The sequence below is a fragment of the Cnephaeus nilssonii genome, assembly GCF_951640355.1.
Source record: "Cnephaeus nilssonii genome assembly, chromosome: 16".
In the NCBI taxonomy this organism is placed as follows: Eukaryota; Metazoa; Chordata; class Mammalia; order Chiroptera; family Vespertilionidae; genus Cnephaeus; species Cnephaeus nilssonii.
In genome coordinates, this window is record NC_137087.1 from 44,685,727 (window position 1) to 44,712,228 (window position 26,502).

The following is a 26,502-nucleotide window of genomic DNA, read 5'->3' on the forward strand; positions in this document are numbered from 1 at the left end:
TATAGGGTTAATGTGCAACATTGTTTAATGTTTATAGAGTAAGCAAATCATCTTATTGTGAGATTATCAGATATCCTCAATTATTTTTGTATTTTTCCTGTTGAATCTGAGAAATTAAACTCTTCACACTACAAATACTTATTGTTTTTGTTTATGTTGAATAATATCAGATTTTCCTAATTGCCCTAACTTCAACATGATCACTAATGGCAGAAGGAAGAGAGTACAACTATCCCAGGAGGCCTAGAGTTGCCCCAGTGTAAGAAGCACAGACTGGAAGAATGGAACTGATGAAAACTCTAAGCGTGATGGGATGCACTACCCTTACCAGATAAATTCTTGCTGTGGGCAGTTAAGATGCACCTGTATTTTCTGGATAGGTACATATCAGTCTCTTTATAGTCCATGATTACCTTCTTGTCATTGCCATCTTTGGACTGAGTAGGTGCCAAAGTACCAAAGGAGTTCTTTCTGTGCTATTCAGGAATCACCCACTTGGTTGTTTTGGGACTACTGCCGCCATTTGTACCCTCTTTCACTATTGTTGTGCTTTATGTGGTGGTGTTTTATTATGTTGCTGTCCTTCCTTTTTTCAGTTTCTAGACTTGGTATTTTATATGGACTATCAAGATTTGGAATCTTGATAGATAGGCAGCACTAAGGAAACTCTTTTGGTTCATTTTTCATGAAGAGAAAACCCAGGTTATTTACAACGACCTCACTATGGGGCAGACGGGGACGACGAATCTCTTGTTTAGCTACATAGGCCTCTATGAATTGTGATACTTTACTATTGGGAGGTGATACCCATGAGTTTTGTTTTTTTTCCCTGAGAGTGATGTTGAGTAGCTTTGAGCTTTTCTATATTCTCTGTCCCAGTCCTCTGGAGACCAAGTCTATTATATTTTGAAATAGTTATTTGGGCCTAGGATGTAGTACATCATCATGAACAGGATTTTGCAGTGTGTCTTTCCCCTGCTGGGTTATCTGTCATCTGCTTTTTAAAGTTCTCAGGTGTACCATTTAAATCCTCGAGACCTTTGTTGCAAACCTAGTATCTGTAGCTTGGTATGAATTAAATTGGAATTCTGTGCCCTGTAAAATTGACATTAAAAAGACTATATTCATTTTCATTTATGTTCTTTAGCAAAAAGTTCAAGTCTTAGCCTGATTGGTGTGTGTGTGTGTGTGTGTGTGTGTGTGTGTGTGTGTGTGTGTGTGTTAAAGGTCATAAACGGAAAGGAAAGAGGAGAGGGATAAGTGCTCATTTTGTTTTCATGTTAAAAACACACACACCAATATATATTGTACTATTTCAAACTAGTAAATACAGAGCTTTTGTATATGAGCATGGGAAGTTTTATATTTGAAAGAAAGTGCATGATTAGTTTTACTAAAATATAGTTGCTATTGTTCATTGTAGTTTCTATGCTTGGTATGAGCTGTGTTTTGAGGAGTGCCTGTCTGTCTCTCCCCCACCCCCACCCCCACCCCTAGTAATAAAACATAAGGGAAAATTCTAGTAAAATATTAGTATATTTCTCCCAGATTTTTAAATTGGCAGGCCATTAATTTTTTAGCATTTCATTTGCAGCATAGTGCAATCCTTTGGGAGGAATTGGTAAAATGAGGATAAAATGGGTACAGGATTCCAACAGCTTGAAAATAACGCCATATTTGACCAAAATCTCTTTTGTATTCCCTACTCTGGTTCTATTCCAGTAGTCCTGGAAACGTGCCTATGGACTATTTACAGTGAGATTATAAAACTGAATCACGATTTTGGTGAATAGAAGCCAGAGCATGTGGCTCCAGCATCCCAGCTGGCAGTAAGCTCTCCCTAGGTTTATGAATGTAGTTAGATGGCCCCCAACTGTTTACAAGACAGCAGAGGTGAGATCTTTGATTGACAAGTCAGAAATGCATTAGATCATTCTCTCTGCCAGTCTCTGGTTCATGCTGTTAAAAATGTCAGCCTCCAAGTTTGAATGGCAGCCTGAGGGCCTTAGAAGCTTTTTGTTTTCTGAGATGGAAACACAAATTGGATGTGTGCCTGAGTGCTTCATCCTGGGCTGTAATTTCATCTTTTAGCTAAGAACCACAAGGTACACGAGCAAAGCACCCTGTAAACAATAATACTGTGGAAAAAAAATAAACAAGGTCGTGTTTCTGGTACGTTGATCCGATGGTGTCCTGACCTCTATCACGTTGAACATCTCTACTCTGATTGCTGTTCCCTTTGGCATTACAATGAGAGAAAGAGAGACTGACATAGAGGAAAAGATTTAAAGTTGCAGTGTCGTTGCACATTCCTTGTATTGGCTATGAAATATTGAACTGTCAGAGTGTGACACTTGGTTTTTTAAGCAACCTTTCTTGTTTGAGGTGTTTGCAGTTCATTCCTTTCTCCCCCATTTGTCTGCTTTCATTGATAGGGCTGGAAGTAGTTGCCTTAATGCATGAAAAGGGACAATGTTAAAGAGAAGTGGTGCTGATGGAGCCAAATAAACTTAACACTGGAACATAAATGCAAGCTGTGAGGTGTGGGCAAAAGGAGACCAACATTGGGTTAGTACATTGTTATTGGAGTTTATATAACACCATATTGTAAGGAAGAATCAGCTTAGGTTCTGGTCTGTTTTTGTGGAGACAGGAAATTAGGAAGGCAGTGGTAGGTAAAGATGAGTGACATAGTTTGTTAGACTGATAGCCTACTATATGCAGTATTGCTGTCAAATAAACAGCCATGTTATTTATTTCTCTAATTACCCAATGTCTTTGGCAAGTGGTTCGTTATGAAAGACTAAAAATTTTGGCAAGAAAATAACTTTTTATAAAATGTGAAAAATTTGTATTTGTAGTAAATTTGATGAATAGGTAAATACTAGAGGTCCGATGCACAAAATTCGTGCAAGGGGCTCGGCCCCCACCCGCTCAGAGGCCACCTCTGCCTCACTCCCGCCGTGGCTTTGTCCAGAAGGACATCTGGTCTAATTAGCATATTACACTTTTATTATTATAGATGGAAGAACCGTTATGTTTGTATTACTATAGCTTAATGGCATACGGATTGAAAATATTTTCTAGTACTAGAACGAGTTTTCTATTGCTATTAAGTTGCAATCATCTTAAAACAATAAATATTTTATATTTAAAATTTTTTCTTTCTAAGAAAGCAGCACTATTGTTAGATGGGTGCTTTGATCCATTTGGGGCATAGACCTTACAAGTAATGTTTTGAGTGAGAATGACCTTTTGCAATTCTTCTGGAGTATGAGAAAGTAGAAGTTTGTGTTAAAAATACTTGCATTAGCCCTAGCTGGTTTGGCTCAGTGGATAGAGCGTCAGCCTGTGGACTAAAAGGTCCCAGGTTTGATTCCAGCCAAGGACACAGGCTTGGATTGCGTGCTCGATCCCTCCCAACCCCAGTAAGGGGCGGGCAGGAGTCAGCCAATCAATGATTCTCTCTCATCATTGATGTTTCTATCTCTCTATCCCTCTCCCTCTTTGAAATCAATAAAAATATTTTTTAAAGTACTTAAATTAAACTCTTATTGATAGTTTTAAAGGACAGCTATTTAGCTTAGCCCTCTCCCTCTGCAAATGTGAAAGGCAGTTGCTATTCTCTATCATTTTAGTGAAATGCAGTGCAAAAATCTTGGTAATCATTCCTGACATTTCTTAATTCCCTGCTTTGAGGTCATGTTGGAAAGAGAAGACAGTGTATTTTTAAAATAATATCCTGCTCCTTTGTACTCAGAATTATGTCCTCGTTTACAAAATACAGTGAACAGAAAGAAAGACCAAAGGCGGGGGTTATGGAGAATTAATTACTGTTGCCTTTCAGTGGTTCTCAACCTTTCTAATGCCGCGACCCTTTAATACAGTTCCTCATGTTGTGGTGACCCCCAACCATAAAATTATTTTCGTTGCTACTTCATAACTGTAATTTTGCTACTGTTAATGAATCGTAATGTAAATATCTGTGTTTTCCAATGGTCTTAGGCGACCCTACTAGCGGTTCTCAACCTGTGGAAATCATTCTTCTAGAAATTGATTTCTCATTGGCTGGTTTTCTGAAACAAACCATTTTTTTTCAATCTTGGAAGAATAAAAGTGCAAGTGTTTATCTAAAAAATAAGACTAGGTAGGCATATGTACATTTATGTAATCTCCTAAATCTTAATACAGAGAAACTACAAAATTTCTTCTTCCCCCAGTGTATTATTAATGCATCAACTACTATGAAAATGCCTCACAGCCCGTATTTTTATATAGCCACACCTCCATAATAATGATTAGCGTTATTAACCAGTTAACTGCCATGCATCCAAAACGGAAACCATCCCCACATGCCATGATATTTTGAATTTAATTTAAAAAGTCAATTTTTAATGAATATTATAAAAATAAATATATTACTCAGAATTTGGGTGTTCTTGAATATTTTCAATTGAAAATTCTCATGAAAAAATGATTTTAAAGTTGGTCTATAGACACTTATGGCAGGCAAATGGTTAAAGTCCAGGCTTGCCTCATGAGCAAAAATCAGTACATTTATAGAACCATAGAATTTCAGCATTGGAAGAGACATGAAGCCCATCTAGTCATATATAGGAATTCTTTAAGAAGTTTTCTTTGCAGGGGTTCTTCTAATCTATGCTTGATCACGACCATTTTTGGCAAGCTGAACTTCTTTGAGTCATCTTGTTTTCTTTACTCTTGGTTCAATTAGGAAGTTTTCCCTTAAGAAGGAATCAAACTGTTTTGCTCGCATACTGATTCTAGTTCTGCCTTTTGTAGTAATAGAAAGTAATTGTCTTCTTTTTCGTATATTCATGTTTGAGGATAGCTACCATGTTGCTTATAAACATATTTTCTGTTCCCAGAGTGAATACTCCTGGTTCTGTTAGTCATTCTTTGGAAAATATTAGTAATCATTCCTGCCATTTTCATAATCTCCTATATTCGTGGAGAATATCATTCTGATTGTCCTTCCTTGTGAATGCATTCCACCTTGACAGTGTCCTCATTACAATATGGCATGCATAACTAAAGGCAGTGCTGCAAACGTGTGTAATAGTTTAGAATAAGTGATACATCTTATTGAACATAACTTGGATCATGTAATTTAATTACTGCAGTCTAAAGTTTCACATTCTTCTTTGATGTAGATGATGGAAAAATCTCTAGGAACTTGGACTGAATTTGTTTCTTCACCTTTTCTTTGAAGCCAGAAAAGCATATGTAAGCACCTTGACAAATGACATAATGTAGTGGCATATCTGAGTGGTACAGGTATTTTAAACCTAGCGCTAGTTCCTGAAGATGGTGAACATCTGCTTAGAGATATTGTAGAGCTCCACAATGCACTAATTGAATTACTCTTTTCTGAGTTGCCGACTGCACTAATTGAATTAGAATCTGTGTGTGTGTGTGTGTGTGTGTGTGTGTGTGTGTGTGTGTGTGTCCGGGTTCAATCCCAAACTTAACCTGAGAGTGTGGGAGATATGACTGATGGTATGTACTGTGCTGCTACCTAATGGCAGCCTATGGAACTACTACATGGTCTCCAGGGAAGAAAGAATGCAGTCATCTGATCTAGTGTAACCTTAGTCTAACCCTATCCAGTTTAGTTTTAAAAATCCCAGGATGTGTTTTTGTAATTCTAAATTTAAGAAAAAAGAATGTGATTAATTATTCATTAAAAATTAAGATATGTTTTATTAGGCATACTATTTTATGAAGTATGAAGTTGCAAACATTCAACTCAATTAAAAACTTCTAACCTCTAATTTAATTGGTGAAAATAAACCCAAATGAGTCAATGGATCGTGTTTTTTCTCATTTTGCATTTCATATGACAAATGTAAAAAAGAATTACCTTTATGAAATGTCTTAGCGTCACAGGAAGAAAGAATGATATAGGATTTATGTTCTTAAAGAAAATTTATTTCTGGTTGTCAAAATACTGAGGTGAGTCAATTTAAGAGTGTTATCAAATTTTGCTATACATGATTATACTTGCTTAAAATTTTAAAAATTGTTATAGAAAAAATATTTTAATTATGGATGTACTAGAGCAAATTCTGCAAATCCAGTTAGTTGTTTAAATTTTAACTTTACCACAAATGTGGGTAATTGAAGTCCTCTGAGCATGTAGGTAATTTTCTTTTTTTTTCCGAAAAAATCTGTTAGTCACAATTTAATGATTTTTGTAAAACATAAAAATAGAATTCTTTATAATTTGAAAAGTAAAAGCAAATACACTGAGGAGAACTCAGCATAAATATATTTTGATTCAGTTTAACTCTAGGCATTCTAACTTGTAAAAATAGCCCTTAACAGAAAAATATATATGTATAATCACTTGCTTTATAAAATGTTTATGTGTGCATGTAATACCACTTCAACAATGGAAAAGTGCTAATGGTTACCTTTTTGAGCATTTAAAATTATCTCTTTCAGTCTTGTCATATGAAAGACACAAATATAAGGTCTAAAAAAAGTTTTAATCTCTTCTATCTAATCTTTATTATTAAAATAAAAAGTCTACATTTGAATATTTCAATATCTTGTAAGCTAGCTTGAAAAAAAATTTTTATTCTCACTGGAGGATAATTTGATTGGTTTTTATAGATAGAGGAAGCGAGAGAAGGAAAAACGTCAATGTGTGAAAGAAACATTAGTTTTAAAAATCCCAGGATGTGTTTTTGTAATTCTAAATTTAAGAAAAAATAATGTGATTAATTATCCATTAAATGGGGATTGAACCTGCAACTTTTTGATGTACTGGACAACGTTCAACCAACTGAGTCATTCAGCCGGGCTAGGCTAGTTTGCTTGTTATTGCAAGATTGAGCTACTTAGGTTTCTTGTACAAATAGCTTTGATTAAAATCACTAAAATATATAATATGTATTCTTTAGATAAGCTTTAAGGGCATTTTACTGACTGAAAATGCATTTTGACACCATGTAGATCCAAAGCCTTACAAATAACATTGCCATTCACAATTAGCCACAATTCCACTTAATTCATATATAGAGTACCTTCTGTGTTCCCAGTACTGTACAAAGTATTGGACATAAATTAAGAGACCCTGTCCTCAAGAAGCTTATAGTTACTTATTAGATATTATTGAGAGCCTATGTACTACTATGTGAATAACCATCAGTTTCATGTATTTTTCCCATTCATTGAGCTAGAGTTCTGACTTCATAGCAGCCCTAAGGAAGCAATATACTTACGTTCATATCAGATACAGCTCATCTCAGCAAGAAGAGTGATACACATATTTCAGACTAGTCTGTCTCTTAAAATATTTTCCCTTCTGCCTTTCCACACCTTCTAAGGGAGCAGTGTTTTTTGTTTTTGTTTTTGATAGCTTTACATTAGCTTAAAAAGACTGGTAACATTTATTACAGAGCCTCCTGCTGGTGATCATAGTTTTTTCAGTCCTTGTCTTCAGAATTGGTAGTGCCCACTTGTGGTTTGGTAGTTAGTTGAGGGCTTCTTCTAAAGCTATAAATGGAAAAGAGTCCATTGCATAGTAGGTATAAAGTGCTTCTTTAAACAGTCTATTTCTAGAACCTAAATTGTCCTGAGACCAGCCCTTGATATAAAAATTCATAGAAACCTGTTTTTCACAGAGTGTGGTAACTTCTTGCCATAGTGCTATAGTGTTAAAATTCACATTGGCCAGGTTGTTCTGTAAATTAAACACTGACAGCTACCCTCAGGGGAACAGCCAATGTATTTATGATGATGTGCTGATTACACAAAATACACTGCAAGCAGAAAACAGCTGCAGAGAACAAACCTCTTAAAAAGAATACAATTACAAATAGCACCCTCAGTATTTCTAGTGGTGAACATAGAAACAGCATGCTAATGCAGGTTTCTTAGTCTGCCTGCAAACAAAAAATCTGAAGGAGAGAAGTTAAATTATGGTTGATTGCACATGTGGTGCCAACATAACAGTGAACAAATTTTATTTCTGAAGAGCATCTATGAGTACACAAATTTCAGGCATGGAGTAATCTACTCTGCCCCCCACTCCCACCCCTTTTTGTTAGTAGGTTTTATTAGTGCTTTTCTCACATATAGTAGGGCATAGCCTTGAGGTGATAGGATTCTGGACATATAAGGGATATTATAAAATGAATTGGGTAGGAGAATAACTAAATTGTGTTTTTAAAAATCCAGTAGAAACTCTGTATGTTATTTTTTGGATATCAACATTTCATTTGAAGATGCAGCTTACAGCTCTTTTCACTGTTATTAATGGTTTTGAAGATGTTTGCCTTTGGAATTAATAAAAGGAGTCATCATTCTGTATCTATGGTAAGGCATTTATTTCTTAGATTCTCTTTCTTCAAGAATATAGTATTTTAGGATACTGGAATAGCTGGGTGATGATGTATATTTAAGAAATCAACTCTCAAGTATGCCCCATTTCATCCCTGCATGTTCCTGGTCACCTGCAGACAGGTAAAAAGATTAGAAAAAAATTGTTTTCCTTGTTTGAGATTTTTCTCTGTTACAGTTTAGGGTCCGTATCTATGAAATATTTTAACTGCTGAGCATGTTTAAATCGGTAGAAAATACGTGGGTCTTCCATGATATAAATTTACTCAAGCCAACATAAGGTATAGCAGGAGGGACATAGTGATTGGAAACAGTTCACTTCACCCACCTGAAACTAAGAATCAACTCTTCAGTATATGTATCACTGCTATGTAATAATCGACTATTATTGGTCTGTCTGTTGATCTCTTTTTAAATCAGTTTGGAACCTCCTGGAGTTATTTTCTTGCTCTGCTGACATCAATCCCATGTGGCAGAGGAGTTGTGTATAACCGCTTTGGTTTAATCAATAGAATAATTGATAAACCAGATAAGATTTAAACTGATTATAGCCCCAACAGAATTCCCCAGAGGCCTTGGACTCTCTTAATTTTGACATGTGTGTTGTGTACCCTGAGGATGAAGTGCAGTTTGAATTATCTGTTTTTATTTGCTTAATGACGGGGAGGGTGTTAAAGTCAAATGTTTAATTAACCCAGCAACGGGCTGCGTTGTCACTTACACACAGCTGATTGAGATATCTCATGGAGAATACTGAATAGGAATGATAATGTGGCACTGGGACGGAAGATTGCTTTTTCAATCCATTTGCTGGGTCACTGCTTTGAATGTCTTATTGGATGAAAGGCATTCAGCCTGGAGAAAAAATTCAGCATTTAAGTACATTTTGTTCTTTTTCTTTCCCTCTAACCCCCTCCCTGCCCAGAAGTTAACTAAAAAAGATATGTTCTAAGTTTAATAAGCCATTCAGGTACTAGTAAGATATCAAGGTAGTCAGTAGCCTCAAGCTACATAATTTCCTGTGGAAACGGAAAAATCATACTAGCCTCTAAGGTATTCTAAATGTGAGCTCTTTTGTCCCTCATATCCCTTGTCCCTTGCTATTATTGTAGAGTTGTCTTTGCTTACTTGTGTCTTGCTTCTCTCAGTAGTGTTTGCTTGATGTGCAACAACCTCTGTGGCCACAGGCAGACCTTTTTCTCCTAAAGAAGCATGTTCTTCATTACATTTTTACTATTTCATGCAGCTGGCTTCTATTTGGTTGTATTTCTGATCAAATATTATAGTGAGATTATTTAACTACTTAGATAAAAATGTGAAGCATATTTAGATTCTTGTTGCTTTTTCTACTGCTATTATATAAACAATTAGTTTAATGTATATTTCATTTTGTTGAGAGGCAGTTTGCTTTCTGTATGGACTAAAAAACTAGGCCAGGAAAGATCTAATGGCCCACACCATCAAAAATGCAGTCCAGGCAATTGGAGTTTTAATGACTCGCTGCCCACAAAAAAAAATCCCTGGCTAGCTTTATAATCAAATGTAAAATTCTTTGGAGGCATATTGAGCAAAATTTCAAAATTTTTATCATGACTTTCCTTCTTTGTAGTTCTTATGTTTCTTCCTTCTATCCCCCAAAGATCTAAACCAGGAATTTACTAATTTTTTTTTCTTTGCTTTAGTCATTTGTATTCCAGAGAGCACAATAGGGAGAAGGATACAAGATTGATTTTTTTATGTGTGTCCTCTTGAAAGCATAGTCTGGGGCATGACTACGTGTGTGTGTGTGTGTGTGTGTGTGTGTGTGTGTGTGTGTGTGTGGCAGGGGTGGAGGGTTTACAAAGCAATGGAAGCATACAGTTGATTTTCAGGCACAGGTTGGACTTTTGCGGGTCAAGGCAGACCAGATGAGTAGCTTATCTTGAGGGACGTAAGTAATAGACCAAATATAGAGCAGCTATTTCAGGAATCATGTAGGTCATTTAATTATCCATTATGATTGAGTGGCTAATGCTCTTTTGGCAATTACATGACCTCTCTTATTCTTGAAACCTTTCCAGGCCCTCGTGGGTTGAATGACCCACCAGTCAGTGCTTGCAGACTTCATTCCACCCAGAAGGAAAGGAGATGCTGGAAACTACAGGCATTTAGAAATGGCTGTACTTTATTTACCGACCACTACTTTGAATGTCCTTTGTACAGCAGTCAGTGATAGGCAACTGGTTTTGAAGTCAACTTTCCTTCATTGTCTGCAGGAGCAAGAGGTACATTGGTCTTCACAAAAGGGACTTGTGGCAAAACAAACTTTAATACCAAAGTTGGCTATGATGGTATGGTATTCACAGGTTTGGTACTATAAGAACAAGTATTATGGTATTAAAACTAGTGTTTGAGGTCTGTCAAACAAATCACCATTACCAAACTCTGAAATTAGTGAAGCAATTTTTTTCCATAACACATAATGCTATTGATGATACCAATAACAGATTTAAAAAGATCATTGAGTAAAATTAGCCCAGTTTAAATTGGCTAATCATTATTTATTCAAATAAATAATCAAGCTAAAACATTTAAATAAAAAGGCCACTTTAAAATTGAGATGCTGACCCAGGACAAAATAAATCTAGAACATGTGAATTAATGTTTCTCACTTTTTTTCTTTAGTCAACAAAAAAATCACTCATATTTCCAAAGAAAACTCTTTATTCTTGCTAAATGATAGTAAAACTTGCTTTTTGTAACTGTAGTGATTTATCAAATAATTCTGAGAAAATAAAATAATGTAGATTTCTTATTATTCTTTCGATTAAGAACAGTTATGTTGGAGAAAGTGAACACACCATAATCAAACTATTTGTAGAATTTGACAGAAATGCACAAACAAAATTCTGTATACTTAGCAAAAATGGAAAATTAAAGGTATATAACCATTCTCTAGTGTTCTAATAATTTAAGATCATAGGCTTAAGAGAAATAATTTAGTTAGGATAATACACAAACACATCATTTAAGTAGAAACCATTTTCATTGTTTTAGAAAAAAACAAACCTACAGGGTTGTCTATCCCTGGGGCAGTAAAATTAACCATGTTCCCAAACAAATTTATTAAACTATTTCTGGTAGAAATCTTAAGCTAATCTGTTTGGTTTTATTTTCATTTTGATGTTGGGTAATATTAACAGATGCAAAACTGAAGACATTAATTGGTGTTTATAACCTTTGACCCTTCAGAAATAGAAGCCTTTTCACTTAAATTTTAAATCTTTTAAGCCAATTCTACTTTGATGTCTGGCTACTTAGAGACCTATGAGAATGCAGTCAGTGTGCATTATATTAGCTGTTTTCTGTTTAAAAACATACTTTCCCTCATTGTACTTTTTAAAATTTTTGTAGTGGTGATGAGCAAAATATGAGAAAGCAGAATTTACAATAAAAGCAAAAGATATAGCTTAAACTCAAGTATCGCGAATAAGGGGTATAGTTAGTGTACTTGGAATTTGAAGAGGAAAGCAAGGGATATAAAGCAAAATGTGATGTTTGATTTTTTTATTGATAAATTGTTCTTCTTCTTTTTTTAATCCTCACCAGAGGATATTTTTCCATTGATTTTTAAATATATTTTTATTGATTTCAGAGAGGGAGAGAGAGATGGAAACATCAATGATGAGAGAGAATCATTGATTGGCTGCCTCCTGCACGCCTCCTGCTGGAAACCAAGCCTTCAACCCAGGCATGTGCCCTTGACTAGAATTGAACCTGGGACCCCTCAGTCTGCAGGCCAATGCGCTATCCACTGAGCCAAACCAGCTAGGTAGGGCTCCATTGATTTTTAGAGAGAGTGGAAGGGATGGGGAGAGACAGAAATAGAGAAACATCAGTGTGAGAGAGACACATCAATTGGTTGCCTCCTGCACACCCAGACCAGGGCCGGGATTGAGCCTGCAACCCTTGATCAGAATCGAATCTGGGACCTTCCGTCCATGGGCCGACACTCTATCCACTGAGCCAAACCAGCTAGGGCATAAAATGTTATTCTTTACCCTTCAAGAACTTTGTTGGACCACATTATTTTTTTTTTCCCTTTAAGAACCAGAAGTTTATGAATCAATGAGAGGAAGTGGTATTTATAATTTTAAAGACCTGAAAATTCATTAAGACTGTCTAATTAGTGGGAAAATTTATAGGATAATAATTCCATAGAGTATTTTTTACTTTGTTGAAATGATTTTTAAATAATTTTTTAATTTTTCAATTACAGTTGACATACAATATTATAAAGGTGTAGAACATAAGTAAATAATAATAAGAAAAAAACCAGAGTGATTAAATAAGGGAACATTCATAGTAGAAATATATACCTAAACACACATCTTAACCTAGACCAATCTTGTTTTCAGAAATTTACTTATTTACGTGAGACGATTTTATTTTCATTTCAAAGTGGGTAGACATTTGGGGAATATTAGTTTATCAACTTATAAGAACCTTACATTTCTTTCATAGTATTGTTGATTGCAATAAAATTGGAATACCAAAGAAGGAAGATATCCAAGATGATGAAAATCATTTAAAAGCAGAAAAATATCAGGAACAAAGATGACAGAAATAACTATTCTGCAGAGAGAAAGGATTTAGGCTTATGTCCTAAGGGTTCTATAGTTCTTGATTTTGAGAAATCAAGAGGATCCACAGAATGCAGATGTCTTTGAGTTACAAAAATAACCAGATGTCCTTATTAGTAGAAGCAAATGTTTGCATCTTAATTTACACAAAACTATATGCAGAGGATCTCTGGAAGAAATATTGTGTAAATATGGCCACAAGAAAATTGTTGCATGAAAGGATCTGCCCTAAATATTAATTATAAAGATTATATCTTGAAAAAGGAAAAAAATTATTTAAGGTATATGTAGATTTGAAGGCAAAAAAAAAAAAAGATTTATATAGATTCACATGATAGGGGAATTTTTATTATGTATGTATTTCTATCCCAGTTTCCCCTGATGAATTTTTATTCCTGTTATTCAGGTTGTTTAACTACTTTGTGTACTGCCATTTTATTTTAAACAGTGAAAACATAGGCATGAAACTCATTTTTCCCCCGAACGAATGATAGTCATCTTAGTTCTGTCAAGAAAAACAACCTACAGTAGTATATAAATGCCCCATTTGCAAGCCAATTGGGATTTTAAAAATATTAACCCACATCGTTATAAATAGATGCTGTTTGATGACTTCATTGGGATGTTAAGCAGAATAAAATGTAAAAATCTACTTGAAAGGGCAAGGTATGAAGTATTTTTGTTTGTTTTTAAAATTAAGCCTTTTAGAGTCAGAAAACCTTTAGAGTTTAAATGGACTATAACTTTTGATATGGAGCATATTAACATAATTACAAACTCTTATATACTCGGAGTTATTGCTAAGTTGATGTTCAAATCTTTGATTAAGAAGTCACAAGGCTGAATGTGTTCAGACAGCTGTGTAATATCCTATTCTCAAAGCAGAGATTAGTTTTACCTTTTTTTTGTCCCTATATTTATTGGTAGAAATTTGTCCTTCTCCTACAGCTATACTTTTTTCTTTTTATTGAATTCAATGGAGTGACACTGATTAATAAAATTATACAGGTTTCAGGTGCACAATTCCACAACACATCATCTGTACACTGTATTGTGTGTTCACCACCCCAAGTCAAGTCTCCTACCATCACCATATGCCCTCCTCCGTCTCCCCCACCTACAGCTATGCTTTTAATGATGAAATATTAAAATGCTGTATTGTGATATATTCTGTAACTTAAAAGTTAACAAAAGCAGTGCTGCTCTTCATGCCCTTGCCTTGTCACTCTGGTGCAGCTTGTCTCTTCCATCCCCCTTATCAGAGTATCTCAGTACTTGAGCTTGTTTATCTTAAAAGAGCAGGAGGCAGGCTTTTAGGGAGTAAGCTACATGTTCCAGTATAACAGGCACCAATGCTGTTTGACTTGGAAAACATTTGATCTCTTACATTAACAGCCCATGTCACTGTAATAGGGACTACAGCCGGGGTGTTGTTCAGTTTTCTGTTATTTTAGCTTTGAAATAACTGTTAGTGCTGCTCCAAAATCTTCGTGTTTAAAATTGTATATTGGCTGTCCCCCCAGGACTCGTAAGTAAACAAGGTGATATGTGTGGCCATAGGGAGCATATTTTGTTAGCTTTGTTTTAAATAACCTTGCCTATCTAAAGATGGTTTTTGACTGATCCCTGAGACTGTGCTGCATGGCTTTGCTTGTGTAAATTCGCAGATATTGTAATATCTTAAAGCGTATTTTTGTATGTTACTAATGTGTATGTTCAGTAACTATTAATTATGAGCTTTCATATTTTTTCTTGAATAAGAAACATTTATTAGTTTTCTCATGAAGCTTAACTTCAAATGTCCTGCACAATTTCCCTAAGTACAGCAGTTTGTACAGCAGTTGTTGAAAATGGCAAGCAAGAATTTAAGGGGTATGTTTGTTTAGACTTAAATCTTACTTAGCTTATTTTTAAATATACTGTTATTGGTAATTTCTGTGCCAGGAGTGGTTTGACAATTGGAATCAGATAGCAGTATTTAAAGAACAGAAAATATAATTTGAAAATATAATTTATAGTTTGACAGTTGGAATCAGGTAAGCAGTATTTAAAGAACAGAAAATATAATTTGTATAATTAAATTAAAACAATGTTAAGAGTACCTCTTATTTTAATAATGATAGAATAGCAGCTTATTATAGTAGTGGTGGAATGGCAGCAGACAATTTTACTCCTTCCTTTCTTCCTTTCTCTAATTTCAAGAACCTAGTTTGTTTTCCTATTCTAATTATTTTCTGATATGAGACAATACTACCAGGCCACCCAGCACTTTCTTTGAATTTAACCTAAAATACATCAGCCAGCACAAGCATAATTGGTTGAAAGGTAGCCATCTATCTGGGGAGTTCTTCTAAATACTGAACGTGTCATGTGCTTTGACATGACATATCTGTAATATCTCTGAATACAGAAAGCACTTTCTGCACTAGCTGTAGGTGTTGAAGCAGAAGTGTGTTTTAAGAATGTGTGCTGTGCAAATTCTGGCTTGTGAGGTAATGACAAGTGTTTGCCTGAATAGACAATATATTTTTTTCCCCTGAGGTCCCCACACACCTAGTTTCCCTCAAGCTCATCATCTCTGTCAGGTTAATCAATAGGCACCGTATGGCAGAGGGTCAGTAATCAGTGTCATCGTGCCTTTAAATCGTGTTGAAAATTTGCTTAAAGCCTGGGCCAATTAACATCGAGATGATGAATGGATGGGAAGATGGGAAGAGCCTGACGCTCAGGGGCTTTGTGAGGAGGAGATGCTCAGCTGTTGAGCAGCAGACACCAGCGAATAAAATCAGCCATTCATGTGAGCTCAGTCCACCCACTCTTAATGATAATGTCAATCTAGCAAAATATATACACATTGGAGTTGTCACGAGTTCATAAATCAAAGGAGTTTGTCAAAGGCATTCAGATTAACGAGGCAGCAGCAATAACAAGTCAAATTTGCATAGAGAATTGCTTGAATCTCAGTAAATTATGATCCTGTTTTTCATTTGATTATTTGCTAATGTCTCAAGAGGGAGAATGATTATATTAGCATGCAAAACCTACTCCAGAAGTAGAAATCTGAGGTATAGAAGACCAGCACACTATGACAATTAATCAGTTTCTGCATACTAGCATAAATGCACAAGGCCCAGAAATGAACTTCTTTTTTATTATTATTTCTCCTTGCTACTGATCCAAATGGTTCAGCTTGACAGAGACTTTATATTGCTTTAACAGTGTTCTGAATTGTGCCTGCAGGCAAGACATAGTTATGCAGCTATAACCAACCTATCCATCTGCCAACCAGATTGGAATTCTCCTATCCAAGGCTTCCATTAACCCCCACTGACAGCTCCAAACAGGATTAAGAATTTGGAAGCATAAAAAATAGTTGTTCTTCGCAAATATACACAATCCCTTTGCATTTTGAGAAAGGTTGCATCTGTAGTATTTTATAATTAGTGTCGGACAGTGTGTAGTGGGCGGGGGGGGGGGGAATTCTACTTGGCATTTTTTTTATTTCTGTCATAGAGAGTAAAATAGTACTAATGAAAGTACTGTGTGTTGGTTGTCCCTGAGAGTGCTTTCCATTATATCTGTGCTTCAGTTGGTGTATTACTAAAAAAATATCACTTCTTGAAAGCTTTAACTGGTGGATCTTGTTGAAGTTTAACACTTTAGGGAGGCTTTGATATGGTTGTGGTTTAATAGAGTATGTCAAATGATAAACATGCTGGAGAAGCAGTGTTCATGAAAACATGCCTGAAAACATTATTTTATGAGGTCCTCCCTAAAACTGGTTCTTGAGTAGGATTTTTCAGTCAGCTTCTGAACTTAAGTGGCCTAAGTTTTCCCTATTGTACCCTAGAGGATTAATTTTAAAAAATTTTGAACACACATATATATGCACAGAGTGTTTTATTTATGTCATTTTTCATTGAAGAGCTTGAATGATTTTTATGTAGCTAAATTACAATTTAACCTTGTAGAAGTATAATTGTTTCTACTTTTGAAAACTGTAAATCATATATTTGAAGGTTATAATTAGCTCCAAATTATATAATAAGCTATTAGGGAAAATACTAATCCAATTACTAATTTACCAGTCAAAGCCCACTCCATGATGTTTACAACTAGCTATTAGAAATTGGTCTCAAGGTTTTTTTTAATGTGGGTTTTCATTTAACATGATAATGAACAAATGATTCAATTTTAAAAATGTGTTTATAATCTGAGTTATAATTCACCACAATTTACCTGCTTGGCTAAAATGATATAATTTCCCTGGTTACAGAGTCCTTTGAATTCTCCCAATGAAAAATGTTGCATAGGTGGAGAATGTTACTTTTAGTTTGAGAGCTAGTTATTTCATTTATAATAGATGTCTGTTCAAACAGGCTGAGGCTCTGGTGCACCATCCAACCTTAAGCAAGATGCTTACTCAAAGATTATTAAAAGTCATTTTGAGTGGCTTGACTTTTCGTCTCTGTGTAAATTAGTTTAGTTTTTCATTTGATTATATAATCAACTCTTAATTATCCATGTCATCAGGAGTGTGTGTTCAAATAGATAACTGAAAACAGTAAATAAGCCACTTACTAGATCATGGAGAATATTGCCCCAGTCATGAAACTGCTGTTTGCTACTTTCAGACCCTCTCTAACTTCTTATTCAGACTCTGAAAAGTTAGTAATGCTTTGCTTATCCACAGAAGAACTTTTCCTTCTTAATCAAGAGTCTGCAAACTTTATCCATAAAGAACCAGATAATAAACATTTGAGGCTTTATGGGCCATAGGATCTCTGTCATGCTACTCACTTCTGCCATTATAATGTGAAAGCAGCCATAGACAGAAGACAAATGAATGAAGTGGCTAAGTTTCTATAAAACTTTATTTGCAAAAAAGAAACAACTTTATTTAAAGCAGGAGCTTGCTAACTCATGCTCTAAATTAATATACTGGCATTATAAGTGGTGGTATGGTAGGACTGTAGTTGGGCTGTCAGTTTGAAGTTTCTCTGCTATGAAAATAATTTTTAAAGCTAGCTGGACAGTGTGGTATAGGGTTTCGATTATTTTTTAAGCCCTTATTATTATCTATATATTATCTAATGTGTTGGGAGATAGAGGGAGCCACAAAGACTTTGCCCAGTTTTCAATTTTAGAGATAGTTAGCATAACATGCAAACATTTATCTAACGAAGTGTCAAATTGTGTGGACCAAGATAAAAATGTTAAGGAATTTCCAGTAGAGTAAAATGGAGTAATTTTATGGTTTTTTTAGAGGTAACAGTTGAAATACATTTTAAGTATGGGTAGGACTTGAATAGATTAAATAATTTTCTTGTATTTATAATTGTAGAGTGAACTAGATTAGAATTAAAGGTTCTTCCAGCTTAAAAGTTTCAAGATCATATCACATATTTATGAGACTATGAAGAGACTTGCTTTAACTCGGTCAGAAAATGTATGTTGAGGGAAGTAACAATGTAATGCAGCAGAAATTCTGGAAGGTCTTGAAAACCAGGCCCAGAACTTCATATATGATTTTATAGAAACCAAGAGCCACTAAAAGTTTTTGAGAAAAAAAGGGCCACCATGATGGTAGTGGTATTTAAGAAAGATTAATCTATCAATAGTATTTAATCCAACAAACATTTTAAAACTCACATTATATTCTCAAGCTTTGTGCTGAGACACTGGAAAATAAAGATGAAAAAGAAGCTGGTCCTGCCCTAAAAGAACTTACAGTGTAGGGTGGGGTGGGGTGGGAGAGCAGCTCATTCATGTAGAAATATAACATAGCAAGATCTATCATCACATATAATCCTATCTAATAAATGAGTAATATGCCAATTAACCACCACTCTGTTACACCCACAAGCCACGCCCACCAGCCAATCAGGAGCAAGTATGCAAATTAACCCAACCAAGATGGTTGCAGCCACTGAGTGAGCAGGAGGCTTGGGTTTCCCTGGCAATGGAGGAAGCCAAGCTTTCCGCACACTGACAGGCCCAGGCCTCCACTCAAGGCTACAACGTTTCAATTATAGAAGATAAATAAATCCCAACAAAAATGGCGGCAGCCACGGAGCTGGAGAGAGCAGGAGGCTTGAGTTGCCCCCGGCGATGGAGGAAGCCAAGCTTCTGCAGCCCTGGCCTGTCTTGGCCTCCTCCGCTCAAGGCTACAAAGTTTCAATTATAGAAGATAAATAAATCTCAACAAAAATGGCTGCAACCACGGAGCAAGCAGGAGGCTTGGCTCTGCTCAAGGCTACAAAGTTTCAATTATAGGAGATAAATAAATCCCAGATACCAGGGCCTCCGCTTGGGTAACCAGGGGGCATGGCTGGCCTACAAACCACCACAGACCCCTCGCCCAGGCCACCCCACGCCCCAAGGGAACCCCCACCCTGATCTGGGACACCCTTCAGGGCAAACCAGCTGGCCCCCACTCTTGCACCAGGCCTCTATCCTATCTAATAGAAGAGTAATATGAAAATTGATCATCACTCCAACACACAAGATGGCTGCCCCCATGTGGACACAAGATGGCCACCACAAGATGGCCAGCAGGGGAGGGCAGTTGGGAGGGACCAGGCCTGCAAGGGAGGGCAGTTGAGGGCGATTAAGCCTGCAGGGGAGGGCAGTTAGGGGTGACCAGGCCGGCAGAGGAGGGAAGTTGGAGGTGACCGGGCCTGCAGGGAAGGGCAGGTGGGGGGGACACAGGTCTGCAGGGGAGAGCAGTTGGGGGGACCAGGCCTGCAGGGGAGGGCAGTTAGGGGTGACCAGGCCTGCAGGGGAGGGCAGTTAGTGGCAAACAGGCTGGCAGGGGAGCAGTTAGGCATTAATCAGGCAGGCAGGGGAGTTGTTAGGGGGTGATCAGGCTGGCAGGCAGAAGCGGTTAGGGGCAATCAGAAAGGCAGGCAGGTGAGCAGTTGGGAGCCAGCGGTCCTGGATTGTGAGAGGGATGTCTGACTGCCCGTTTAGGCCCGATCCTACCGGGAGAATCGGGCCTAAATGGGCAGTCGGACATCCCTAGAGGGGTCTCAGATTGGAGAGGGTGCAGGCTGGGCTGAGGGACACACACCCCCCGTGCACGAATTTCGTGCACCGGGCCTCTAGTAAAATAATAGTATGCAAATTGACCATAATGGCAGAACAAACAGTCGCTATGACATGCACTGACCACCAGGGGGCAGACGCTCAGTGCAGGAGCTGGCTCATGGCTGGCCAGTGCAGCAGCGGTGGCAGGAGCCTCTCCTGCCTCCGTGGCAGTGCTAAAGTTGACTAACAGCTTAGGCCCGTTTCCCAGGGGGAGCGGGCCTAAGCCGTTATTTGGACATCCCCCGTGGGCTCCCAGGCTGCCAAAGGGATGTCTGACTGCCAGCTTAGGCCCGATGCCCCGGGAAGCGAGCCTAACCCAGCAGGTGGACATCCTCCGAGGGGTCCCGACCTGCAAGACGGCGCAGGCCAGGCTAAGGGACCCACCCACCCCGAGTGCATGAATTTTTGTGCACCAGGCCTCTAGTATATATATAAAAGCCTAAACGACCCCGGAACAACTGGAACGACTAGTTCTATGATGCGCACTGATCACCAGGGGGCAGACGCTCAATGCAGGAGATGCCCCCTAGTGGTCAGTGTGTTCCCACAGCGGGAGCACCACTCAGCCAGAAGCTGGGCTCATGGCTGGCAAGCACAGCAGCGGTGGCAGTGCTAAGGTTGCGGTGAGAGAGCGCTGAGTGCCAAGCTTGGCGCTACTCGGCTTGGGCTTCTCCCCAGCCTCCTGCTGCTTCAAGCACTGCTACAGGATTGGGCCTAAACTGGCAGCTGGACATCCCCCGAGGGGTCCTGGATTGCGAGAGGGTGCAGGCCAGGCTGAGGGGACCCCCACCCGTGCACAAATCCATGTACCAGGCCTCTAGTAGAATATAAAGAGTAAGTGCCAAAATAGAAATAAAATGCTAATTCAGAGTAATTAATTTCAACTGTGGCTACGTAGAACGGGAGGGGCAGGCAGGACATAAGCATAGACTTCTCAGAAAAGGTATCATGTCAGTTGACTCTTGAATCAGGGTTTTAGTAAATAAAGAGATGAGAAAAGAAGGCTATTACATGTCAAAGGACTAGAACTAGCAAAGTATAGAGTTGTTTTTCTTATTTTGGAGAATGATAATGTCATGTAAATGGTCAAGAGACTTTGATGGAAAGGTAAGTTGGCCAGATTGTGGATGCTACACTAAGGTTGGACTTATCTTATAGGTGACAGAGCTATAAAAGGTTTTTGAGCAGGGTAGTAATGTCTTTTTAGAGAGAGAAACATTGGTCATTTGGCTGCCTCTGCCTGCCATTCCCACTCTGCGTGTCAAACTGGAAACCTAGGTAAGAGCCTGATGAGGAATCAAACCCAAGACCTTTCAGTGTACGGGACAATGCTCCAAGCAATTGAGCCACACTGGCCAGGGCAAGCACATTCTTTTAAGTAATCACAGTACAAATTATTATAATCAGGAAATTGAATGTATAAACAAATGTGGTACATTCATACAATGATACTAGTTGGCAATGGATAAAGATACTAGTTGGCAATGAAAAGAACTACTGATATATGCAACAACACAGATGAATCTCAAATATATTATGCTAAGTGAAGAAAGAAAGCCTCAAAAAATTATATACTATACTAGAGGCCCGGTGCACGAAATTCGTGCACGGAGGGGGTTGTCCCTCAGCCCAGCCTGTACCCTCTCCAATCTGGGACCCCTCAAGGGATGTCCGACTGCCCGTTTAGGCCCGATCCCTGGGATCGGGCCTAAACGGGCAGTCGGACATCCCTCTCACAATCCAGGACTGCTGGCTCCCAACTGCTTGCCTGCCTGCCTTCCTGATTGCCCCTAACCGCTTCTGCCTGCCAGCCTGATCACCCCCTAACCACTCTGCTGCCAGCCTGTTTGCCCCCAACTTCCCTCCTCTGCCGGCCTGGTTACCCCTAACTGCCCTCTCCTGCAGGGTTGATCACCTCCAACTGCCCTCCCTTGCAGGCCTGGTCCTTCTCAACTGCTCTCCCTTGCAGGCCGGGTGCCTCCCAACTGCCCTCTCCTGCTGGCCATCTTGTGGTGGCCATCTTGTGTCTACATGGGGGCAGGATCTTTGACCACATGGGGGCAGCTATATTGTGTGTTGCAGTGATGATCAATCTGCATAGTACTCTTTTATTAGATAGGATAGAGGCCTGGTACAGGGGTGGGGACCAGCTGGTTTGCCCTGAAGGGCGTCCCGGATCAGGTGGGGGTTCCTTGGGGCATGGGGCGGCCTGAGCGAGGGGCCTGTGGTGGTTTGCAGGCGGGCCACGCCCCCTGGCAACCCAAGGGGAGGCCCTGGTATCTGGAATTTATTTTCCTTCTACAATTGAAACTTTGTAGCCTGGAGCAGAGCCAAGCCTGGGGCTCCCTCCAAGGCCCGTAGCCATTTGTGTTGGGGTTATAATTGAAACTTTGTTGCCTTAACTGGGTGAGCCCGGCCAGGGTGTGCAGAAAGCTTTGCTCCCCCTGTTGCCGGCGGCAACCCTGGCCTGCTCTCTCAAGCTCCATTCTGCCGCCATTTGTTTGAATTTGTTTACCTTCTATAATTGAAACTTTGTAGCTTGAGTGGAGGCTTAGGCCTGCAACGGCTGGCAGAAAGCTTGGCTTCCTCTGTTACCTAGAAAACCTTGATCTCTGTGGCTGTAGCCATCTTGGTTTGGGGTAATTTGCATACTCGCTCTGATTGGATGGTGGGCGTGGCTTGTGGGTGTGTCGGAGGTTATGGCCAATTTGCATATTTGTCTATTATTAGATAGGATGGTTCCATTTTATGTCATTTTAGAAAAGGCTATTGAGACAAAAAATAAGTAATTACTGGAGAAAAGGGTTGACTATAAAAGGGCAGTGCAAGAGAATTTGGGAAGTGATGAAACTGCTTTACATCTTAATTGTGGCAGAAGTTACACAATTGTATGCTTTTGTTAAACCTCAGAAGTATGCACCAAAAAAAGAACGATTTTTTCTGTATGTAAATTTTAAAAGTGGGGAAATAATTAGGAAATTAACATCGATACAATGATATTAGCTTGTCTAAATACTTTTTCAAAAGTTTCTAGTTCCAATAGTATCATTTATATCATTATGTCATAATAGAGGCCTGGTGCACGAATTCATGCACTATTGAGGTCCCTCAGCCTGGCCTGTGGGATCAGGCTGAAACCGGCTCTTCGACATCCCTTGAGGGGTTCCAGATTGCAAGAGAGCACAGGCCAGGGACCCTACTGGTGCAGGGGAGGGACGTGGGAGGTTGGCCAGCCGGGGAGGGACCGTGGGAGGTCTCCAGGGTGTGTCCAGCCCATCTCGCTCAGTCCCGATCGGCCAGCCCATCAGCAAGCTAACCTACTGGTCGGAACGTCTGCCTCCTGGTGGTCAGTGCATGTCATAGCGAGCAGTTGAGTGGCTTTAGCATATCTATATAATAAAGAGGTAATATGCAAATTGGTCCTAATGGTGTCACAGTAACGACCAATTTGCATATTGACAGACCAGCAGGAGGCTGGGCGTGCAGCAGGGGTACTTATGTGAGGCTCACTTCCCTGCCCCCAGCACCGGATTCCTTTTTCTCCCGAGTGCATGTGCCCGACAAACACCCCCGCAACACCGTGTCCCGTCCGAGAGCACTCTGCCCAGAGATGCCACCAACACCCCCCCCCTTGAGGGGGGGGGGCCCAGGGGCAACATCCGCATGGCAGAAGGCTGGTTCTCGGGGCACGGTCGGCAGATGCCAACCTGGGGGTGCACGCATCAGCAGTGACCCCTGGGAGGGGTCGCGCACACAAATCGAGAGGGTGTAGACACAACACGAGGGAAGGGCCAGGGTGCGACAACAGAGAGTGGATGTCGAGGTAAGGCACCAGACCTGGACAGGCCACCAGGTAAACAACACAGGGATCGCGACGCCAAGGACACCGGTCAATCCTCCCAAGCGCACAACCTCGAAGCCTCCTCCCGCCATGCGGCCCCGGCCCCGCCACCGTGGAGACAACAGGCGATCCTCACACCATAGGGAAGTCGCCCTTGGTGGGAAGGAAGGAAAAGGGGAGGGAGGACAGGGGTAAAGATAAAGGAAAGAGCCGAAACCGGTTTGGCTCAGGGGATAGAGCGTCGGCCTGTGGACTCAAGGGTCCCAGGTTCGATTCCGGTCAAGGGCATGTACCTTGGTTGCGGGCACATCCCCAGTAGGGGGTGTGCAAGAGGCAGCTGATTGATGTTTCTAACTCTCTATCCCTCTCTCTTCCTCTCTGTAAAAAATCAATAAAATATATTTTTTTTAAAAAAGGAAAGAAGGAATGTGGGCAGGGAGGGAGGGTAGGAGAAAGATGGGAAGAAGGATGATGGAACAGAAGTAGGAAATAAGGATAAAAGAAAAGTTTATAAATGATGAGTCAGTAGGAAACAGTGTTACATAAAGGAGAGAGAAAAATTGTGTGAGGGAGAAGCCAATAAGGAAGTCAAATACAATTGTGTGTGAAGGGGATAAGATTTTTTTTTTTAAGTTAATAGGGGTGACCAGGTTGGCAGGGGAGGGCAGTTAGGGGTGACCAGGCCAGCAGGGGAGGGCAGTTAGGGGGATCAGGCCAGCAGGGGAGGGCAGTTAAGGGGATTATGCTAGCAGGGGAGAGCAGTTAGGGGGATCAGGCAGGCACAGTGGTTAGGGCAGGCAGGCAGGTGAGCGGTTAGGAGCCAGAGGTCCCAGATTACTAGAGGGATGAAACAAAATTGAGGGCTCCCGGATTGGAGAGGGTGCAAGTTGGGTTGAGGGACACCCCCTCTCCCTGGTGCACAAATTTCGTGCACCAGGCCTCTAGTCATTAGCATATTATGCTTTGATTGGTTGAACAGACGACCGGACACTTAGCATATTAGGCTTTTATTATATAGGATACCTGCTCAGAAGTTGTGTCAAAATAAAATAAAATAAAGGGTGAGGAGAAATAAAATTGTGGATATCGGCTGAATGGTTACTACTCATCCTGTTAGCTCAGGTCACTATTTTTCACTGTATAATTCAGTATAGAAGAGTTTACCATCAATTTTGTTTCAGCCCCCCAAAATAACCTCAGATCACAAGTTGCATTCAGTTGTCATGTCTCTTTAGTTTCCTTTAACTTGAAACCAACCGTTCCTTAGTCTTTCTTTGAATTAATGACCTTGGCATTTTTGTTAAGTACAGACTTTATAGTTTTTCCCTCAATTTGGTTTTGTCTGATGTTTTCTCATGATCATATTGAGGTTGTGTGTTTTTGGCAAGGTTATCTCATATGGCAATGTGTTCTCAGTACATCATATTAAGAGGTGGTATCTACCAGATCTCTCCACTGTGTGGTTACTGCTTTTACTTTTGTAATCATTAAATATCTTCTGGAAAAATATTTTGGCATTATGTAACTATACTGTTATTTGTCTTTCACCTGCTAATTTGTGTGATGAGTCTTGCTTGCATTAATTAGTTACCTTTAAATAGAACTTATTGAACATAGTTTAGCTTGATGACCCAGGGCAGTTGTGAACATTGCTTATTAGGATGCATCATAGTTAAATATACAAGGAATAACTGTGCTGCTGAGCTCTTTTGGGTGATGTTGGAGAGTACACAGGCTTTGAGAACCAGAGGTGACCACTTAGGCATACATGGCCATTTCATGTATACCAACACCCTCAAGACTGTACAGCTTTTCATCTCTTATTCACTGGCGTTCTGGCTCTGCTATTCACTATTGAGAAGATATCTTATTTCTTGCTCTGGATACCATGACTGTTTAATGTCACTATGTCTATTTTATATAACAGCATAGTTGAATTTTTGTATTGATTTGCTTCCTCATGATGGATGGTCCAGGGTAGAAAATGTTGGGTCAGTCTATCCAAAAAGAACTAGCTATAACGATGTTTGTTTTTAAAAATTATCCTTTTTACTAACATATGTATATATGAAATCTTTGCCCTGATGGGAAAGAAGCTCCTCTGTGTTCTGCTCTCAGGCAATAATTATCCTTGAAGCTCCCTTCACCTTTTCATACCTGATGTTCTCATAATACCCACTCAATAGTTACCCTTCTAAATCAGATAAAATAGAGGGTCAGGAAGAACAAAATTGGGCATATGGCTAGATAGTTACTATTCATCCTATAAGGGTTCAAATCACTATTTTTATTGTTATTTTTATTTTTTAATCCTCACCCAAGGATATTTTTCCATTGATTTTTAGAGAGTGGAAGGGGGAGAGAAAACATCGATGTGAGAGACATCAATTGATTGCCTCCCACACCCGCCCCTACCATAAATCAGACCGTGCATACAACTAGGTACGTGCCCTTGACCGGAATTGAACCCGGACCCTTCAGTCCAAAGGCTGATGCTCTATCCACTAAGTCAGTGGTTCTCAACCTTTCTAATGCCGCGACCCTTTAATACAGTTCCTCATGTTGTGGTGACCCCCAACC

The 26,502-nt window shown here is 39.3% G+C and overlaps 1 protein-coding gene across 8 annotated transcripts in view; it reads left to right on the forward strand.

The window, feature by feature from the left end:
• The window catches only part of BTRC (beta-transducin repeat containing E3 ubiquitin protein ligase), a 171,027-nt gene that overhangs the window by 61,719 nt on the left and 82,806 nt on the right, over positions 1 to 26,502 (forward strand). The window contains exon 1 of one of the 8 annotated variants that reach the window (XM_079793069.1): positions 2,453 to 2,568. The exons of the other annotated variants lie outside the window; for them this stretch is intronic. The gene's annotated coding sequence lies outside the window, so the exon portion shown is untranslated. Of the gene's footprint in view, positions 1 to 2,452; positions 2,569 to 26,502 lie in introns of those variants that run through there. 8 annotated transcript variants of the gene reach the window in all.